This window comes from Nycticebus coucang, chromosome 10, assembly GCF_027406575.1.
Source record: "Nycticebus coucang isolate mNycCou1 chromosome 10, mNycCou1.pri, whole genome shotgun sequence".
Taxonomy (NCBI): domain Eukaryota; kingdom Metazoa; phylum Chordata; class Mammalia; order Primates; family Lorisidae; genus Nycticebus; species Nycticebus coucang.
The window spans coordinates 125824329-125830460 of record NC_069789.1 but is presented as its reverse complement, the minus strand read 5'-3'; the positions used below and the strand labels follow the sequence as shown (position 1 = coordinate 125830460).

General features: G+C 38.8%; 1 pseudogene; it reads right to left on the bottom strand.

Annotated features, from left to right (window-relative positions):
• Positions 1–3318: 3318 nt before the first annotated feature.
• LOC128595909 (centrosomal protein of 83 kDa-like) lies at positions 3319–5632 on the bottom strand (annotated as a pseudogene).
• Between the last annotated feature and the right edge of the window lie 500 nt (positions 5633–6132).

Below are 6132 nucleotides of genomic sequence, written 5' to 3'. Positions count from 1 at the left end.
CTCGGTATATGGGGCTGGTGCCCTACCCACTGCCACAGGCACCGCCTATGAAAATTATTATTATTTTTTTTTTTGGCTGGGGCTGGGTTTGAACCCGCCACCTCCGGCATATGGGACCGGCACCCTACTCCTTGAGCCACAGGTGCCGCCCAAGACAGATTGCCTTTAAATAATGTAAACTACAGTTTTAGTATGACTCCCAAACCTTGAACAGCAACAAACATGATTATAAAACATTGTCAAGTTTACATCTAATCTAAAATATATTCATATTATAAGCTTAATCATCATCATTTCTTCTTAAAAATTATTTCCTGTAGGTACAGAAGTACTTATTTAATAATTTCTAGACATCGAGTAATAACTTATTTTGGAAAGTTTCCCAAGGTTACTACATATAGTAATCTTAATAGACTTGAAGAAGAAAAATAATTCATACCAAACAATTCAGAGTCTGAATTATTTACTAATTGATTTTTGATCTGAGTTTGGTATCTGATTTCTTCCTCAAAAGTGATGTAAACCCAACCCACTGGTTGACCTCTGCTTTTACTGTTAAACTTCACTTGTGATGTTGACAAAATCCTTTATGCCCATGTCTTTAGCACAGGTGTTTGTATTTTGCAATTGATGTTTCTCCTCACAATGAGGTACTAGATTCTATCTGTAATCATACAACCCATTGTGTGGTGATATATTGACTTATCTTTTACATTATCGAAAATTTATATTTTATTATATGATTATGCTTTAGTATAAGACTGCAATTAGGACCTTCTAGAGATTTGTGTTTATGTCTGTGTGTGCGGATGTGTGCATCTGCAGATGATGTGTATTTCATTTAAAGTTTTGTGTTAAGTGCCCACTGTGTGCCAAGATTTCTTCTAATCTAGGCAGTGGAGATACAGTAATGAACCAAAGAGGATACAGTCTGTGCCTTCATAAAGCCAATTTCTTATGAGAAAGACAAACAAGAAGAAGGTATGTAAGTAAAATATATAATATATACCAGAGTAAATTCTAAGGAGAAAAGATGAAAGAAGGGATGGTGGACCCAAGAAGTCCTCTTTTGAAATTGGCTTTTGAGTAAAGATCTGAGAGAGAGAAGGGATCTCTTGATGTGTTCATTCATACTTCATATATACACACATATATTCACATTTATATACCTTACATATCTAATGGAAAGGAAATCTATATGGATATTGCATATTTACATTTTATACTCAATTCATTCTTGTGTTTTATTATGGCCATGTATTTATGTATTACATTTTAACATTTTTCTTTTGAGTCAGATGAATTTATGGCCTTTTACAATCTTAACAGATGTCAATTAATTATAATATATATAGTGCATATAATTTTGATGCTAAATTATCAGAACTTGGACACTAGGGGTCACTTTAAGCATAACATTTTACTCCCTTCAGTACTTCCCTAACATCTTCCCCGGCATCTTTACTTTCTGGCAATAATAGGATGTTCCAAACCCATCCTCAGTGTTTCCTGCCCAAAGTCATGAAGTTATCTATCTTCCAAAGAATTTAGGTAGGAAGTAAACAAGCATTTTTTTTTATATTTGCAAGGGGGATATCAAATCAGATACAGGAATTTCTGTTTTAAGAAAAGAAGTAATTTTTCTCATTTGGTAGCCAGACCTGGGAGCCTACGAATAAATCTAAAGTAAAATTCTACTTTCTTTATATATGGTATCTTTTCTTTTCTTTCTTTCTTTTTTTTTTTTTGAGACAGAGTCTCACTATGTCACCCTCAGTAGATGACCGTGGCATCACAGCTCACAGCAAACTCAAACTCAAACTCTTGGGCTTAAGTGATTCTCTTGCCTCAGCCTCCCAAGTAGCTTGGACTACAGGCTGGGACCACAATGCCTGGCTATTTTGTTGTTGTTGTCATTGTTGTTTAGCAGCAGGCCCAAACTGGGTTCCAACCCACCAGCCTGGGTGCATATGGCTGGCGCCCTGACCACTGAGCTATGGGCTCTGAGCCTATATACCTTATTTTCCTCCCCTCCCCTCCCTTTCCTTTTTTTTTTTTTTTTGTCAGCATCTCAGTCAGTCACCCTGGCATTGTAGCTCACAGCAGCCTCAAACTCTTGATTTTGAGCAGTCCTCTTGCTTCAGCTTCCCAAGTAGCTGGGACTAGAGGTGTCTGGCTAGTTTTTCTATTTTTAATAGATATGGGAGTCTCACTCTCTTTTCAACAGGAAAGTATTAAGTTCTTAATAAATTATGTGCAGTTTTTAAAAAAGCAGCCTTTTGTAACGAACGGAGATAACTTTGTTTCTCTATGCTGACTTATTTTTTATTTTTATTATTTTTTTGAGACACAGACTCAAGCTGTCACCCTGGGTAGAGCGCTGTGGCATCACAGTTCACAGGAACCTCCAACTCTTGGGCTTAAGCAATTCTCTTGCCTCAGCCTTCCAAGTAGCTGGGACTACAGGGGCCCGCCACAAGCCCGGCTATTTTTAGGTTGTAGTTGTCATTGTTTGGCAGGTCCCCCTGGGTTCGAACCCGCCAGCTCTGGTGTATGTGGCTGGCGCCTTAGCTGCTTGAGCTACAGGTGACAAGCTTATGTTGACTTTTAAATTGTCATCCTTCTTCAAAAACTAGTTTATAGTATTTGTTTATGGTGTACTAGAAGATGTTCACTGTTTCTGCCAAGCATCTCAAAGTGAGGAAGAGGGATTTGAAGATGGGCATATTTCAGGCAAGAAAAAATTCAATGAAGTAAAATTAATAAATAATTTTAAAGCTTCATTCTTTAACTAGTTCCTTTTAGTTTTTGTTTTACATTCTCAAAGGGTAATTGAATATTCCAAATTTCTCTGTTTCTTTCTTTCTTTTTTATTTTTTTTGAGACAGAGTCCCACTTTGTCGCCCTCAGTAGAGTGCCGTAGTGTCAAGCTCACAGCAACCTCCAACTCCTGGGCTTAGGCGATTCTCTTGCCTCAGCCTCCTGAGTAGCTGGGACTACAGCCACCCGCCACAATGCCTGGCTATTTTTTTGTTGCAGTTTGGCCGGGGCCGGGTTTGACCCACCACCCTCAGTATATGGGGCCGGCGCCCTACCCACTGAGCCACAGGCACCGCCCTGAATCTTTCTTTTAAGGCATCATTTATCTTCATTAGTATAATCCTAAAATGTTGATAGTTTTGCAATACAGCATGTAGCTGGCACCTTTTCTTGAGGCACAAACAGTAATAAAATATCTATATGCCACAAATGTGTTAATCCTTCAAGTTTTATTGAGTCTGATTTCACCTCATTTTGTCTTCCTTTTATCTAAGAACTTCAATCCCCAGGAGATCCAAGTTTCCCTCCTTGTTTTCTTTGTGTTGTTTTTAGTTCTTTCTAGTCTTTTGCAAAGTAGGGAGAGTTCTCTTTGATGCTGTTCTTTTTGCAGATGAGGAGTGAAGGATGATTCCATGCCTAGAACCATGGCTGATGACTGAAAGCTAACAGTATGGATGGATGCTATTGGTGTCGTGTTAGGAACCAAAATTAGACTTTGAAATTCATTAAGTCTTCTTTGTGTATCTTCTAGTCTTTTATGAAGCCTTGTATATTCTTCAAATAGAACATTTTGTCTATTTAACACCTGATTTTCTGTTTCCAATTCTACTTTCTCCTGCAGTGTCTTCAATTTGTTTTCATGAAGAGATTTTCTCTTTCTGGGCAATTGTAGCTCATGGGAGTTTCTCTTTAGCTTTTCTTCTCTCTCTGTTGTATGCTCACGAAACTTATGCTTTTCTTTCAACCATTGCATCTCTCTCTCTTCCAATGTCTTTTCACCTCTAGTTGCGCTTTTTCAGCTTGGCTTCGTAAATTTCAGCATTCTTGTTTTAACCTTTCCACCATTTCCTTCAGCATTTGATTTGAACTCAGCAGGTCATTCTCTGCCTGTGAAAGTGAGGTCACTTGGATCTGTAATCGACTGATTTGCTGTATTAGGTCAGTAATTTCATTTTCTCTGCATTTTCTTTTTCTTTTTGTTTTTTGAGACAGAGTTTCGAGCTGTCGCCCTGGGTAGAGTTCTGTGGCATTACAGCTCACAGCAACCTCAAACTCTTGGATTTAAATGATTCTCTTGCCTCAGCCTCCCAAGTAGCTGGGACTACAGGTGCCCGCCACAACACCTGGCTATTTTTTGGTTGCAGTTGTCGTTGTTACGCAGGCCTGGCTGGATTTGAACCCACCAGCTCCGGTGTATGTGGCTGGTGCCCTAGCCGCTGAGCTATAGGCACCGAACCTTTCTATGCATTTTCAATAGTCACAATTATTGTTGACGTTTTAACCTAATACTCTAAAGTTCCCTTCTGGCTGCCTCTTCTGCCATCTGTGAAACCCACAATTTCTCTTCACACAGATCTTTTTTTCAAGACATCATGTCCCACTTTTCATTTTCTCTAAATCTGCCCTCAAGTTCTAACTTTTGCTCTTGTAATACCACAAGTTTTTGATAACCTTCTTCCTTGGCAGCTTGTACTTTACATATTAATTCATGATCCTTTTCTACTAAGAGCACTTTGTGGGGTTCAATAGCTGATTTGAGAATTTCATTGTCTGAAATGAAATTCAGTTCACTTTGAATCTTATTCCTTTCTCTTTCTAGCTCACTCTTAGCTCTTACTGCCTCCATTTTGATGTCTGTTATTTCTAGTTTGTTTGAATGTTTCAGTTATTTTATTTTATGATCAATGTGTTTCTCATTCAGCTTTATGTAATTTACTATTTTAAAAGGGTTTTGGTCACTGCTTGATTGTAGTTCTTTTTCCAAGCATTCAGCCTGTAGTTTAGATTGTAGGCTGATTGTTTTTCAGCCTCCAGGGATCTGACTGTAGCCTCCATCTCAGCCAACTGCTGCACCTGTATTCTTTGGATATTTTCTACCTGAGCATCAGAATTCTCTTTTTCAGCCCTTAATTATGCTACTTTAGCCTTTAAACCTTTTAATTTCTGACACAATTGAACTTTTTTTGAACAAGTTGCTTCACTCATTTGCTGTCTCTTGTGAGATCAGCACTAAGGAGCTGATTCCATAGTTCTTTATCTTTCTCAAGTCTTAACAATCTCTAATTCATACTTTATTTTTCCTTCTAAAATACGTGGAGATTCTTCTTTCTGGTGTTCAGATTCTGACTTGAGAAATGTGTATTCATAGTGAAGCTTATTATATTCAGCTCTATACTTTTCCACTTCTTCATTCAGATTGCAAAAATGTTCTCTCATTGGAGTTTCTAATTCTTGCTGTATTTGAGATCTTAATACTTCCAACTTTTATGGAGTTAATACCTGTGCCTTTATTTCTTCTGAGTCTTTAGTTTCCTGTAGTAATTCCTCTTTTAGTTCTTCAAACAACAGCTGAAATTTTTCCTGCGGAGTTTACTTTTCATTTAACAGGCATTTAAGTTCATTTTTCTGACTTTATGTACTCATCTTGAAACCTTGTGTGTTCAGCCTTCAGAGTCTGATAATTAGTTTTATGATGCATGCATCATAACCTCTCATCAATTAACATTTTTTGGAACTCAAATTGAGAATTTGTCAGTCCATTGTCTCCACCAGGAGGAAAAGGGTCCATATTGGTAACTGAGCTGATAACCATGTAAAAATAAGTTCTGGCTTTTTTTTTTTTTTTTTTTTTTTTAGGTTACAGTTCAGCCAGGGCCGGGTTTGAACCCGCCACCCTTGGTACATGGGGCCGGCACCTTACTGACTGAGCCACAGGCACTGCCCCAAGTTCTGGCTTTTTTATTTTTCTAGTTTTCTTCCCAAGAGTATTTTCCACTTCTTTTTTACTTAGGCAGAATCTCAGGAGGCCAGATTATACCAGACTAATACATGGTCCTTGCAACTTGCACACATACAACTTAAATGACCAGAGTTCTGGCTGCACTTGCCACCGAGGGACATCACCATAGTTCCAGCCATCTGCACCCGCTCAGCTTGACTTGTGAAGATACTGGGGCTAAGGGTTAGAATCCTACAGTGGGGTGTCGGCCCAGCCTGCCACTCCTGGGGAGGTCCACAGCCACTAGCCACACAAATCGAACTGGAGCAGGAGGAACAGGAGGAGGGCCCAGTGGGCTTCTCGTGCCACCCCCC